At 39.1% G+C, this 15,805-nt stretch overlaps 1 protein-coding gene and 1 long non-coding RNA gene across 12 annotated transcripts in view; one reads left to right on the forward strand and one right to left on the reverse strand.

Moving 5' to 3' along the window:
• LOC111253993 (semaphorin-1A-like) overlaps positions 1–15,805 on the forward strand; it is a 99,335-nt gene that overhangs the window by 53,850 nt on the left and 29,680 nt on the right. Inside the window, exon 1 of one of the 10 annotated variants that reach the window (XM_086974075.1) lies at positions 11,265–15,396. The exons of 8 other annotated variants lie outside the window; for them this stretch is intronic. The gene's annotated coding sequence lies outside the window, so the exon portion shown is untranslated. Of the gene's footprint in view, positions 1–11,264; positions 15,397–15,805 lie in introns of those variants that run through there. One more of the 10 variants, XM_086974077.1, reaches the window with a different exon arrangement.
• Positions 401–15,645, reverse strand: LOC147754406 (uncharacterized). 2 transcript variants are annotated; one of them, XR_015316410.1, is made up of 3 exons: positions 15,362–15,645; positions 2,409–2,672; positions 401–1,961 (listed from the first exon to the last, which is right to left on the reverse strand). It is a non-coding gene; the product is annotated as an uncharacterized LOC147754406 (long non-coding RNA). The 2 variants fall into 2 exon arrangements; XR_015316411.1 differs by having other exon boundaries at positions 401–1,993.

Genomic DNA, 15,805 nt, shown 5'->3' on the forward strand with positions numbered 1-15,805 from the left:
TGACAGAATATAGAAATACTAACATTTACTGCTGTTTATAGTACAATATACAATATTTAATATAGCAATGAGTATTATACATATTTATTTAATATCGTTATTTAAGTATTCGAGATGACATCGATCGTAAAAGTAAATATTTGGGTATCCGGTGAGTACCTTCTAGGTAACGATAATAATACCTGGTCAGCTGTGGCAAACGGTCGGTTCAAGTTGTTACTGCAATCTTCATCTCACCAAACTAGATTGACGGTTCAAAAACGTAATGGAAGACGAGACAAAGAAATAAAAAGGGAGAGAAAGATACACCATAATGAAAAACACGTTAGGCAAAAGCTCTATGCCTGAGAGGAAATACAATAATAATATTGTATATAGCGAAAAAAAACTACCGAAGACGTACTCCATAAAAGGTTTTTATTGACAAGGCTGTCGTGACGTTGGTTTTACAAAGCCGAGTTTTCTACCGAATAATACCATATTTTACGAAGCGCGCAAAAATCCCTTTACCAGAAGGTAAAGGTAGACGCTGGTGACATTACACGGACTTCTTAACCTATACTGGCTCCAAAACCACCGGTTCAGTCGTAGACGAAGATTAAACACTCGTTGGCTAGTAAAAGGTATAATTCATGTACAAATACAATGATATAATGCAGTATATATCGTATATAGATATAATTTGCATAACTGTTTTTTGTCATTAGAGTCTCGTTAGGTGTAAAAATAATAAAAGTATTTGTAAAATTTGCTGAGAAATTGTATATTATTTCGAAGAGAGAGAAGAGACGTTCTTAGAGCTGAAAATTGCAGGACACAAACAAGATTTCTATCTATCGAACATCTTGGCGACCTATACTTCGACCGATCATGTTGTGCGTACCTTTCGATGTAGCTATTTAACTCATTGTTTACGAAAGTGTTTCAACGCTACATTTACATTGAAAATCTCATGCCGGATGCGCATGTCAGTACCTTATTGTGAGAAGTCCCTTACGTAAGCTCGAATGGTGAGCTAAGTATCGGGACTAGCGATGCCGCGTATTTTTTACGTATTTCATGCTTTCTGTGCTCCAGATTTAGGATGTTTTGCCTTTTTGTTCTTCTTCTATTTCTCGACTGCACCGATAAAAGTAGAAAAAACAGAACGTAAGATCGGTCCTAAGAGGCAATGCCGCTCAAAGCGGGTGAGCGTCGACTTTTCCAGTGTCTTCGCGTCTGGTAGTTCCTTGAGGTTATCAATGATAACAGGTACGAACTGGGGACATAAAACCACCTAGTCGACCGTGCCCTACTGTATGTTGCTCGGGTGATAGCTATTATTAAAACAGTCGACAGGTGTGTACCTGGACGATACGGCAAGTTTCTGCTTCTTCACTGAGCAGCGTAGAGTTCAGTGTGAGGTATGAAGGAAAACCGTGAAGCTAATGATTCAGTTCAGAAATGAGAAAGTTCAAAACATGATGTAGGAGAGTCCAGCTTTACAGAAAGCTGCGACGAAATCAAGACGACTTGTAGATGCCTTATGCGAGCCATCGCAATCGAAGGGTTTCCATGGAACTTCGTAATATACTCACATTATTCTGCCATAAAACAATTTGTCACTCTGCGCGCAATTATTATGCAAAAAGTGCAAATAATAGCCGCTGCCAATGGCATCCCAGTTAGGGTCGAGCACAGTTTGTAGCAACTTTTCAGCACGTACCTCTAATCTCGTATATTATTATACTAGGACGTTCTGTGCTATGTTTATTCTTGAGCATATGATATTTTTAATCACGTGGTTCACACGGCTCTCGCTGTTCCACCCATCTGTATTTTTTCGTCCTTTCGTGAATTCGTCAGATGAAACAATTCGCGGCCAATCCCGGCCGCTCTGTGGCTGACAACGTCCAGGTTGTCGGAGAAGAGTTCAGGTAGCCTTGGTCTCAGCATCACGCAGACAGAATAAGACCGATGCCCTATAAACAACAGGCGGGTCACCTGTAGTTACCTGTGGTGATTTCATTAACAGTAATTATAACATTTACAAAAACCGTTTCTATTTTTCCAAAAAACTCTCGCAGGGCTTTAACGTAGTAACATTTTATCTCGAAAATGTTTGTTAGCTCGCATCGGACAGTGTCGCTTCAGGCAAAGATGAAGTACAGCAAAACACATAAATAAGCGAGCCAATGATTAACTTACTTTTACTAAGTAAGACACTTACCTGATAGGTCGGTTAATGCGAATGGAGAAGGATCTGTTTTGTTAGGAAGAAATTTTAAGCGAGTCGGACATGCCTCGCACAAAAGTGAGATAGATGACGATTCGGTCCTGGGATATCGACTACGAGGCTGCTCATTATAAAGATAGAGTAAAACGCGTACTTTTTACAAATCGGTCACAGTGGCAAAGGGGCGACTTACCTTCTTTTCTATACAATCTTGGTAGAAACAACTCGTTGAAATAACAGTGAGAACTGTATCAAAGTTGAAATAAAAATCTAATTTTTATTGACTGCTGTGTAGAGAGCGAACGCAAAGTGGAGTCTTCAATCAACCATTTTGTCAATGTGATACACCAATAAAATACAGGATTATGACACACTCATATACAATATTTTTAATCAATTTTCCGTGTTAGCGATGTATGAGTAGCATACAATGAATATCCTCATAAGGGTTTTATACCTGGAAGTACAAACAAAAAAAAAACAAAGCGAATTTTTTGAAAGTGTCAGATTATCCTGTATATTCATAGCTAGCTCCTAATGATGGGCCGTCGGCGACAAATATTATAGTTGCAGCTGCAAACAAATTAGTTTATTTAGACCGTGCGGAAAATAAAGCGCACCACAACCGTGGACGGATCAACAACCAACCATTAATGTTAGGAATACCTGAACAACGTAACAACTGTTGGTGAGATTATGTCCGGATCTGGTCTGTATTACCAAGGTCACCCTCTGGATGTCCTGAACTGGATTTGATTCAATAATCAGGAATCGACAGTCACTCTCATGCTGGAACCAGCATATTTCAATACGCAATTTAGCTACACATTTATGTTATTACCCGTATAAGCATATGACTACATTTAAAATTTGCTAACCACTTCTATAGCTTGTCGTACCCATTGTGGACGCAATCGTTATTGCTTTATAACAATAATATCACCAACGAAACTCTATCAATAGTGTGTATCAATGTCATCATAATCCCGAGAAGTGCCTCTCTCTTTTGCTCCGGCTTTTTTGTTTCCCTTGCTTCCATCGTTTCCTTCCTCCTATGCGGGGGGGGGGGGGGGGTCGCGTTGCAGTTCCATGAGATAAAAACTAACGAATGGGCTTACGAGCACGTAGATAGTCCATATAAATTTGACGGGCCAATGCGTGTCAAGTTGATACGAACGAATGGGTGGATCAAGCAAAAAAGAAATGAGGCAAGACGCCCCTCATCTTGTCGTCGTGTCTCGTACGGCCTCTGAGGCTTAATATTTTCTACGTATGAAAATAGATGCTGGTGCAGCTCGATGCGACTGAGGAATTCGTCCTTCTTCAGACACAAACTTATCTCTTTGATTCTTCGTTATCTTTACTCAGAGCATCCAGTAAGAGCAGCGTTTGAAACAGCCCAGTCCATTTCGGTTGCCATTCATAATTGGAGTAACAGTCGTCCCCTGTTGCCTGGCTGAGATGTCGCCCAACTTTTGACTAATGGGGCTAATTTGTGATGCTTATTTATTGCGATTTCGTTCCATATCATTTCAATGCTGTTCATCTTATCAGCTATAATGCGCTTATCTGTACTATTAGGGAGGGATCATTTAGAACAAATTGCTTTTGGTAAATCTATTGATTAAATCTGCTTAATCATATTGTGACAGATAAGTTTGACGCTTTTTCTAAATTCCTCTCACAGATATAGAGGCAGCTATTGCATCATCTACTTGTGTTCATCACAGTAACAGCGGCAGCCTATATTGCCATATGAATGGAAGGAAAATACATAAAAATCAACTTATCAACGAAAATCAGCTGATCGGGTCCAAAGAAAGCAACTATAGCCACGCATGTTGTGGACGACATCCAGCCAGGTCGCAGATGTATCAAGCCCATTATAATGGACTCGATGGGCATAGAAAGCCTAAGATTCGAGTCCAAACTGAAATTTGTTAATGAGCAAGCAGTAAATCAGGTCTACCTGGCCTTTTCGGTACCGACTAAAACACCCTTACGTCCGAGTGAGAAAAGCAAGAAAGGCAAAAAAATAAAACAGAATACAAAACTCAGCAGCTCCGTTTCGATGCATGTAGCATCTACAGACTATTTTTTTTTTAATTGATAAGTGTCAATATACACGCGTCAACATATAGGTGTACGAACTCAACGATCCCAGCAATCTTAAAACATACGATTGTTTTTTGAAGGCACTTTTGAACGATTGGACATTCTTCATAAGCACGCAGACTTTTGGCTTACACGCATATATATATATATATATATATATGTATAGCTTAAATTGTTTTAAAGTTTCGGCGGGCTGTTTATCCTAACGGAAGTATGTTTATCCGGTACTCTTTGTATTATATAAAAGCCAGGTTTTTTTTTTACAATAAAACAGGAAATTTGTTATGGCGAACGCCAGTGCGTCGTTTTCACAGTTTGATCGAAAATCAGCTAGTATACACTCTTTCGACACTGAACGAACCCTCACCGAAATTAAAAACGTTTATCTGCCTGAAAAGTATACATGGTTGCCAGTTTTCATGCGGTCTTCTAATAATCCAAGGAACATTTTTATAAAAAAACGAGTTCAGATTTGAAAGTCTCGAAACATTATCAAAATGGCTCAAAAGCCAACTTTAACACCCTTAGGTTTTTGCTACAGAAATTAACGGCTATTTGGAGACGAAAATATCAATTATCAATTGGGCTGCTTGTATAGGCTACAATGGGTAGTCCTTCCTAGGTTTTTGTGCCTTTTTTCACCCTTAAAACCTTTTTGAGCCCCTGCATGTGTATGTGTGGATATATATGTATTGTTTGAATTAATTGAAAATAGTGATACACCAAAATTTGTCTTAGAACAATAGCATTTATTTTAAAATAAATAGGCGATTGAGTTACATAAACAATATCGCTAGGAGTTTTATAAAAATCCGTTTACACGACCTTCAATGAACCAATTAGAAGACACAGGTGTCAATGCTCAGGATGCTTATAGATAATATTCGAAGAAGCCCAGGAACATCAGCCAGCTACTCCAGCTTTAGATAAGGAGACTTACATCCCAAAAATCCCTAATAAAATCTAGCCTTAGCATCAGCAGCATTTTAAGACGTTTTAATTATAAAAGTTGCAGTCTATCAATGGCATACACTATCCATGAAGGTAATCCGGACCAAAGAAAACAGCTCCGTGAACAGTACTTGAAAAAGTATGAACAAGATGTACAATCTTTGAGGAAAATTGTTTTGAGCGATGAACTTACTACTTAAACGAATTAAAATAAGTCGACATAATCGATACTGTCACACGAAATGTTACGTAAATGTTTAATTATTTAATATATATAATATAATTTAGTTAATTTAAACATTTTAAGCAAAGAATTAGTTATACATAGATGAAAACTAAGGTCGGTTAAACTGTGTATACATTTTTCTGGACACTTTGAATATATTAGGCTGTCACGGGGAAATCTGGAGAGTTTGGATATTGAATCATTCTTAAAATTTATCTGCTAGATACGCCCATCTGCTAAAAATTCGTGAGTAAAAACTATCTGCGTTTACTTTAAAAAAAACAATTCAAAGAGAAAAAAACTATTTAGTGTTAGAAATCAGCGCTCATTGGTCAAGCTGTTTCCTCGAAGGCCACAGTGCTGTAGAAATTGATTGAACACTGATGAAGACATAAAGCAAGAACGTTTGAAGCGAAAGCACAGTACGTGAATGATGCAAATATTTTAGGACAGTGGGGGGTGGAGATTCGATGTCAGAAACCGAAGGACAAAACGCATCGCCGGAACCAAAGAGGGTTTTCTCGAAAGTACACCATCGAATAAAATTGGCTTTTCGCATGTAACATGTGTCAAAATGATGATATAAGTAAGTATTGGGAAAAGGTAAAAAATATACCTCGTGTAAATTTACTTCAGGCCAATTGGAACTAATATGTAATTTGGGAAACTCTAATCAATAAAGGACCTGTTTCGAGCATACGATCCTTATAGATAAGGTGTGATTCAATCCATATTGCCAGCCGGAGAGGGTGCAAGCGGGAAAATGGCGTTGCCCTAAAAACAAATTGAATTTGATCAAAGTGTCAGGTAGGTTCGGACGTAAGATAATGGTTCGTCCAATGGACAGCAGGGTATCGGCTACTACAAAATAACTGCCGAAAATGAAGCAAAAAATCTCGACTTCTTCAAAAGACCCACGGACCATTAGCACAGCAATCAGAAGCAGGCGGTCGGGTTACGTGATGATCATATCAACTTCATCGTCATGCGTCAGTTCTTTTTTGGATTAAACAAAAAGGATATTCAACGTTGGCTGCAAGCCGCTTGCCCATCCGGTCTAAGTTCATGTAATTACGGGGCATCGTATACCTCAAAAAGAGTAATTCCTGGATGAGCATATCTCATTATAGATTTACTTCGAAAAGCGATTGGTAGAGAAATCACAGATGAAGAAGTGAATAGTAGGTGTATGACTTTTAAAAGCTGCCAGAGGGATTGAAAAAGTGTGTAGGAAATAATGGAGAGTACCTCTAGCATATGCTAAAAATCATTAATCTAGCCCATCTAGTTCAAAATATATTCAATTTTAAAGTTAGCTCGACTCGCTTATAACAGCAGTTTATATATATATATATATATAAAGGCGAAGAAAATAGTGATACTTAAACGAATTTCGAATACCACTTTAACAAATTTGATTTTTTTTTAGTCTACGGTTCCGAGTGCACCGATATCTCTTGAAACTGCAACATAGAGAAAATAAAGACAAACCAAACCGAAACATTCCCAATGCAAAATTAAATACGATCGACGAGTCTGACTAACTCTACGGGTCTTGCCAAGGAGGCTAGACTTAAGAGCGCCGAAAACCAATATATCGACAAACGCATAGAAACGCCAAAAAAAACTAGTATGGCTACCCCCTCCACAACTGATCGAGTGGGTGTTTCAGTCCGCTAACCCTCGACTTGTTCGTTCCGGTCCTAGAAACGAACAGTTTGACGCCGTCATTGCCAGCAGCCGATGCCAATCCGACAATCTCGGACTGCCTGATTTTTTCTTTGAGAGTACAGCTTCAGTTCCTCGGTCGCAGTGTACTTTCACGAAACGCTATGCGCTTTTCTGCTGACTTTTTCGTCTTGCCGCTGAGGCCATGGTCTTCAGCTGTACTCGCAAATACCTCACAAGCCAAGGTGGTTCACAAGGGGGCATAAGCAGCTGGGATTCGATGTTAGATGACGTTAACGTCGAGGCGGTCGTTCTGAAATCCATTTTTGACGTTCTTCGCCACGAAAATCAGAGGAAGAACCGAAAATTTAAAAGAGTGCCTAAGGGGCCGCTTTCAGGGGCAAACAAATGGCGAATCATAAAGGCGCCAAAGAATAGGAAAATTGAGGATACAAATCCAAAATAAGGAATAAAACGTACTCGAATTTAGGGTCTCCGCTGGAATTGGCTACGAGAAAGTGTTCTGAGAATTAGCCATGGCGCCTGTCTTTAAAATAAGCAAAATCAGAAACGCACAAAAACAAAGTACGAATGAGGAACGAAAGAGCATCTTTGTCGAACGATACAACCAAGCATATAATAGTAAAAATTGCTTTTGCCTTCCTGTGCCTTTAACCATTCTGAGAGACGATTGATAAGCATTTTATGTGTAAATCAAGTAGAGCCAAGAACGGTTCTTGCAGATGTAGCGTTTTCAGCTTTGGTATACAAGGCGTAAATACTTGCGTGGCCATGAGATGTTGAGCAAATTGATTAAAGATTTGATAACAACTCCATAATAACCAATAATTCGACTTCTACAATCAAGGGCTTTCACACATTATGTAACATGCTTTAAAAAAGACATTGCTTGATTCTTTCTTCACTTAAACGTTTTATACTGGTTTTTTTTTCAAAATTTTTAATTAAAAACATCAATTATTTTTAGGTTTCTTGCCGTCTGATCGGCAAAGCTTCAGAACAAACGCCACATGTTTGCACGCAAATACGAGAACACAAAATATCGAGGTCGAATGCGGAGCTCTGGCAAAAGTCTTACAAATTAAAGAACTGCTACGCATGCTATGTATATTAAAATTCAATGTCATTTATGAACTATACGCGTAAAAAAACTACTTTATGATAATAGATTACCCATCTTCTTGATGTCTTTGAGCGGCACTCACAAGCTCATGCCCAAACAACGAACATTGGACGTTCCAGCCCAGCATATTTTGCCTACCTTATAGATAACCTTATATCCCATTATCAATCAACATCGATACAACATTGTGATATTGGGCAAAGCTAACACATCGGTGTTGTCCGTTCTTTTCCAAAGTCCAGTTTGCCGTCCATTGATTTCGTCCGGTGTAGTCAGATCCACCCACGGCCGGTTTATAGACTTTTGTCGATTCTTCATTTTCTGGCCACCGTTTTTCTTGGAATAATGAGGTCATCACTGTTTGCATTCCAACCTTGCTAGCTAATTACCCCCGTTCCGATATGATTGATCAGATTCTGTGTCACGGTCGCAGTTAACATAAACCAATTATGGTCAATGATTGCTGGGCTAAATTAGGATTCATGGGTTGTTACCGGTCATTTCGGCTCCGGTTATTTTGGTATAATCACGACCTCCCACTCCCCCGCCCCCCTCTCTGATTCTGATCCAATCAGCGCCGAATAGAAGCGTTCATAACTAAGGTAAGGGAATGGATGAGCGACAACAGATCCATTTCACGTTTGCCGTTGACGTGTCTGTTACCGTAATAGATGCTATTGCCAATTATGCGATGAAACTATTTTTCACGTCGTTCAAGAAAGGAAATAGGAAATGCACTAGGCGTCACGGCTGCCAGCCAGCCGTGAATGTCAGCAAAGTACGTGGTGACGGTGTGGGCTTCTCTGGAAGCAGGGTGACACCGTGCCGCGGCTGGTACCGCGTTAGCCAAGCGACCATACATGAGTAGTGCGATTCGAAAGCGGCGCCGCAAAAGTCAGAAATTAAAAATATGGAAGTCATTTGGATGGATGCCATTTTCGTCAGCTCTTCGTCACCGAAGATCAACTGCGCAAATAAGGAAGATCTGGAGATGGCAATGCAACGCTTAAACCACACATGGAGGGAGCGTCACGAAACGTCGCCGCTCTAACGCTACGTTCGCTGCCGAAGTTGTGACGTTTGTGGGAGTCCAAATCACCTAACGCATATAGAAGAGGTCCCATATGAATGTTTTTTTTCTCCAATTAATGATTTTGTTTATACAATACACCTTATCCAGAGAACAAAAATGAAGACACCGCAATAGTTACTGGAGTAGCAGAAACAACAAAAAAAAAAACGTTAACAGCAAAAAAAAACTAGGTAACACAAAGCTCGAGAAAGTTTGTGGTTTTATTTAATCGTGTGCTTTTACGCGGAGCAACAACAATTGCGTATGCATATATGTTTCGTGTGAGTGGCGAAAGGGAGATGTCGTAAAAAAAGTTTTGAACGAATCACAGCTATATACACAATAACATTCACAGATCTTTTCATGCATGGTAAACTTCATACTCGCAGGCTAAATAACTTCAATTGGATATTATCGAAACGGTTGGTAATATTAACTCTATGGAATTAATAACATGGTTGTATAAAAAAAAATACAACTGTCGAAGGAATATTCCTAGATCCATCCATAAGACTTGGCCAGCATATTTGCAGCGTTCAAGATGTAAATCAAGACATTCACCATGACGATCAAGAGGTGGCCGGTAGTAACATCAATAGTGCCAATGTACTATTTTTATGTAGAACTTACAGATAACAATATATATATATATATATATCGAGTCGTCAAGCTTTCGATCATTACCATTGTTCGAGAATGTCGGATTATCAATAGAACAAAAATAGTAAATTTAACTACATTTTTAATATTCAGTCGGAATCTTGTAAAGGAACATTGAATCTTATTTAGCAAGCACTCGCTCAATCCGAATTGAGCATGTTTAGGTATAGACAAACCGCGGATAAGGAACAGATGCCATATGCCTGTACGGCAAGCCGCGTTCAAACTTGTGATTTTTCTTCGAGTGTTCATTGTAGTAAAAAAATAAAATAAATAAAAAAAAAATAAATAAATAAACAACGACTGTCCATCGTTTGAACGACTCCTATGGGACTCATGTCCCCGTTTCGCCAGACCTTTTCAAAAAGAAGTAGAAGCAAGCGGAAAACGATGCTTCGAATGTCTATAGTGCGACAACACCGCAAGCGATATACAACTTTAATACAATCGCATAAAACAAATAAGAAAATAGAAATATCAGTATAGCTTCCAAATGGGTTGAAGGCTATTTAAACAACTGTAGAATAGTACCGAACGCAAAATTCATATAATTGTTTACTAAAGTAACATATGAAATAGTTTACTACATCGGGTACAAGGAAAAACGGGTAAAAATTACATATTTATGGATTTATTTCCGGCAGTGTATAATAATATACTGTTTTATCATAAAGGGCTAATCAGCACACTAAGTTTTATATTTAATGTTTATTTAATAAATTTCTAGAGAATGTTTGTTTATCTCTACAAATACGTATCCCGCTAGCAACGTACGTGGATAAAAGCAGAATATAAACAATTTGAAGCTTTTTGAAGGGTCGTTACTTCATCAATAATCAGGCGAAATCTATTTGTACGGTACAACTTAGTGGTTACCATAGAACATGTCTGTTTCCAGTTATTCCTCCTGAGTTTTAGGTATTCTATCGTCCTGTCCTATTCTCGACAATTATACGAAAATGCAGTAGTAATATTAGAATTAAACGAGATACGAATAGATGTTGTCTGCATCTAGTTTTAATTCGTACGACAAACCACGATCGTCGTTTTGACTACGTCTAAAATAGTAATCCGATTTTCATTTCACGGCAAAGGTACAATAACACTATAATGGTAATATATAGGATACATGCGTTTATATAATCTTAAAAATCTTTCCATATCTAGCTAGATATCTGAAAAATCCAATAACCAGATTTGGCTGCGCTGGCTGGAATATATATATATATATATATATATTATTCCGGAACAAACGAAGCTGTGACGAGACGGCTCTGTTCCGTTCTTCATTAAACAGAGATATCAGTTAGAGCGAAGGAAATTCAAGTCGGTGGCTTGTGTTAGAATAATTGGGAAATAACGACGCAAGGCTAAGATAGTTAATAAATAAATAAAGATAAGATAGTTCTGTGCTAGAGAATAGCGTGATTCTAAGAACTGCTCATCTCGTTCTAAATACTCCAGCAGCTATTTGAAGCGCTCTACAAATACGTTGACAGACAATTGTAACGCTTGCCTACTGATCATTGTATGATGTCTTGTTTTTGATAATAAGCGTTAATTCTAAACTGACGAGTTGGTTTTACTTTTGTTAAGGAAAACTCAGTTATCTACTAGCGCTACTAGATGATGGAATAGAAGAATGGTTACATTTTAATATTAATGGATAAGTCTAGCTACACGGAGAGGAGCTTCTAGACAAAAGAAACTTTGAACGAGGCAGGTTACTTCAGCCTTTGCCTATTCTGCCGAAGAATATGACGGAGTCATCTAGAAAGTGGCACATAAAAGAACTAGATACATATAGGTCCTCCTTCAACGAAAGTTTTCAAGGAAAGCCTCAACACTGGCTGCAGTTTCAGTATAAAATACCGTTTATTTCCATTTGTTATTTGTTGGTTAGCCGATCGGTTGGATCAGCTAGATACAGGTTCACGATGCTTTGGCTCTTTATGAACGGAGACGAACAAAACGTGCCTTCTGTAATGATTAAGTCGCTGCCACCCATCACGAGAAAGTTGTTCAATACATCAGAGTTGATGCTTTTTCGCAGACGACTACGGCCACTGCCAATATTGTACTAAATGGGGAAAGGAACCAAATCGATTTTTATGCAAGCGATGTTTTTGGCTCTAGGCGCAAATCAAACGTACGGATAAGCCTAGCCTGATATTAGCCTGACGCAGTGTATAGGGCGCTACCGACCAGGCCATCCCACTCAGGAAGGGGAGGTCTCAGGTCGTAAGTTCTGTTTAAGTCAACGGGGGATTAGCGATGATTTCGAGTCAAAGACTTTACAGAATACCGATCGTAGCGGAGCAACAAACGTTACCAAGCAAAGTTTTTACCATGAAAGAAACTTAACAATAGTAGTTACGCTGAAAGCAGCTGAGTAATTAAGCGTACCTATTTATAATCTCGTATCGATACATGGTTAGAAAAGAACGCTATATAATTGTTTTTATTTGCTAGCAATTGCTGATGCTTACTGGTCTGTGCGACATCATGCCCGTGATTGCATTGTTTTTTATGCCCGGCTACAATCGACGGGTAACCAAAAGCATGTACGACCGTAGATGTTTGAAGATGACGATGATAGTACCATACATAAGCCATAAATTTAGATGAACCGGATAGAAAAAGTATACGACATCTACTGTGAGATCTATATTAGGATAGAAATATTGTATAGGACTCTACTAACGCGTGGTGGCATGCCCAGTAAGTATCACAACGCGTGTATGGTAAAGGATTAGTTTTTTTTTTTGGCTCCACACCAAGGATGGCCAGTCAAATTTACATTAAAACAACACGCACAGCAACGCGCGTACTTGTATCGGAGACGTTTAATAAAATATAGAAAATAACGTTGTCATGATCAATTTATGAAAAACCCTATTTAATAAACGTCAGTATTAGCGTTGACAGACTAAATAAAGTCATGATAATTGTATGCCAATATTTAATAAGGGCACAAACCCATTACTATTACAAAACAAAGCAAATAATATTGGACATTCTCAACGCCATATTCATTCTGCCTTCTTTTGTCGGTAAACGGATTTTTCTAAAAAAAAAAAAATGTGAAATTAATTCGAATCGACCCTTCGAATAAATTTCTCTAAATGGTATAATTAATCTGCATACGAACGAATTTTGCTAGCTATTATAATTTACAATTGGGTTCGTAGTGGGTAGAATGGGTATTATTTATTATGACTGTGGAAAAAAGTTAGAATGCACGGATCCAAGCAACATATGCGTCGACGTCTGCCCGGGCAAGCCATCATCAAAAGAACGGCAAAATCGTCTATATCTGCTCGGCCTGATATCGGTTAGACGACGCTGGTGATATTTATTTCGTTTGCGACTTGCGGTCGGCCGTACATTTTCAAAAAAATCTGCTACGCGGATGTTTGGCAGTATAGTCAATATATTTTGTACATATTTATAAAAAAGTGAGACTATAGACAGCTGACTATCTTCGATAGTCCAAAATATTGAACCATTATTGCAGGTTTGTCTCCTATAACGTTCTGTTCACTTGCACGCGGTAGACAAACGCGTCAACGCAGCTACCGACTTAGCTACAAAACTGTTTATTATACGCAAGTTACGTCGATATCCCGTACCCGTCGCACACCATCATACATACAATATGCTCAACGGTTTTTAACGTGGGATTGTTTTCTGCAAGAAGTTCGACAAGCAATAGCACCATACAACCATGAGAAGACAGCATATTACCGACACACGCCGCCATTGAACGTCCTTATTGCAACACCACACAAAGACTCGTTCAACAGTTCCGCCACATCGCGATTCCGAGCACTTCGAGCACAAAGAGAAAGAGAAAAAAAATCTCCAAATCAGCCAGTTCCCTCGCACGAGCTCTATAGTGCACGTGCAGCGTTTTCGCGAACGTATCGATCACGACTCGATCAGCTGATACAATACGATAGACTCTGAGCATCCATCAATCTACGAGCGTAGTCGTCCATACATAATGCTTGTCTGTTCAGCCAGACTGACAAGTGGATCTGGCCTATGGTGACGTGCAGACAACAGACACACAATCGTTCACCGCATCACTCGCACGTGCGCATAAACACATTCAACAATATATTGAAATTGATTGTAGCACCAAGGTGAACGGCCGGTTGAACTGGGCGATCAAATAAGGCAAAACAATCGGAAGAACAGACATCGAAACTGATGGCTGGATATAACCAGGAGAAATGTCAGACAGGGTTTTAGTCTATGTTGGTAAAAGTAACGCAAGATGAAGCTTTACAAAATGTGATTTGAACACGGGAATACACATGACAGGGTCCTTTAAGTTCTCTGTTTTGGTTTCCGTTTTTCGTAGTGGCAATAAAAAATTGGTTAAAATTGAGGTGGTAGTGACAATGGCAAACAATATGCAGTCGACGCTATTACCGCTGCTTCCTAATCCCGTTAAATTTGTATTTGTCGCATGCAGATTGGTGGGGGGCTTATTGCCAGAATACCGGCATAATTTGAGGGAACACCGTCGTGGAGACAGACGAAAACCCTGATTCATCACACTGACTGTTGTTCTATTATGCGGAAATATTAACACTCAGCATCGGCCGGACGCAGAACGATGGCTACGCCTCCGGATCCGAACGTTAGATAATAGTGACAGATAGTAATGTCTATTGATAGAAGGACAAAGGCTAAACTCATTCTGGATCAAAAGAGAAGTTTGAATCCGGTCAAACCTACGGTGATGCTTAATTAGTTTATTTCCATTTATACACAATAATTGTACAGTAGCTGAATTAAGAGCTTGGCAATATACCTATCACCGAGTACACCCAGCGCTTTTTTTTTTTTTTTAGGTTTAATCAGCTGTTCAGCAGTTATTTATAAGCGGCTGTTTTTGCAATTGTCACAGGGTTGTCGATGGACGTCACCGCCTTCATTGGGCGTGAGGTGGTGACGTTGGCTGATTACGATAGCTATAATAGCTGCTATTTAGAATCTACAGTGTTTGGCAGACGCTCCGGCTTTATAGTGCGGTCGCTGTATACTATTCCCTTATGATGTACACAGAGACGGACTCAGGTGAAAATTTTATCTGCAATATTCAACGCACGTGGATTGGACTATGATGAAAGCTACAGCTGTTTTAGTTTACCTAAGAATGAACAAATTCTATGAGTGACGAGAGCAATTGATAAGTGATCCATTGTTACTGCTGCCATCGTAATGAGTGCAAGCATTCGAATAAAAACATTACTCTTTCGTGGTTTCGTTGGACTGGTATTACGAGCGGTGACTTACTGTGAGGTGAACGACAATCCTCTCGATTGAGACATGTACGTTAAGAGGCAGCGCAAATAGTTATTGTTTGCAAGCCAACATTACGATTGCGTGCTAACCGTTGCAAAAGTTGAAAAATACCAAGTGATTAAAAGACGACGCTGCGGGCCATTCATGATATTTGATCAGAATTGAAAACAATACAGATGCCATCTGATTATTAGGCTAATTACTTTCTTCTTTCCATGGCTCTAGCCTCGCTTTTATGACACCTGTTTTTTTTTTTTTTTTTTTATGATCTAGAGCTTCGTTATGGTCTTGTGCTGCTAGAACCCATGCACCACCGGATGGTAAGAAATGCCTTTTCTGGTGTCGGCACGAGCGGAAGACGACGTCAATGTTCGCTGACACTCACTCTCAATGGATGTATAACAGAGAAACCTTCAGCGACAATGAACATTGTCC

Source organism: Varroa destructor, unplaced genomic scaffold (assembly GCF_002443255.2).
Source record: "Varroa destructor unplaced genomic scaffold, Vdes_3.0 BEIS01000007.1, whole genome shotgun sequence".
Lineage (NCBI taxonomy): Eukaryota > Metazoa > Arthropoda > Arachnida > Mesostigmata > Varroidae > Varroa > Varroa destructor.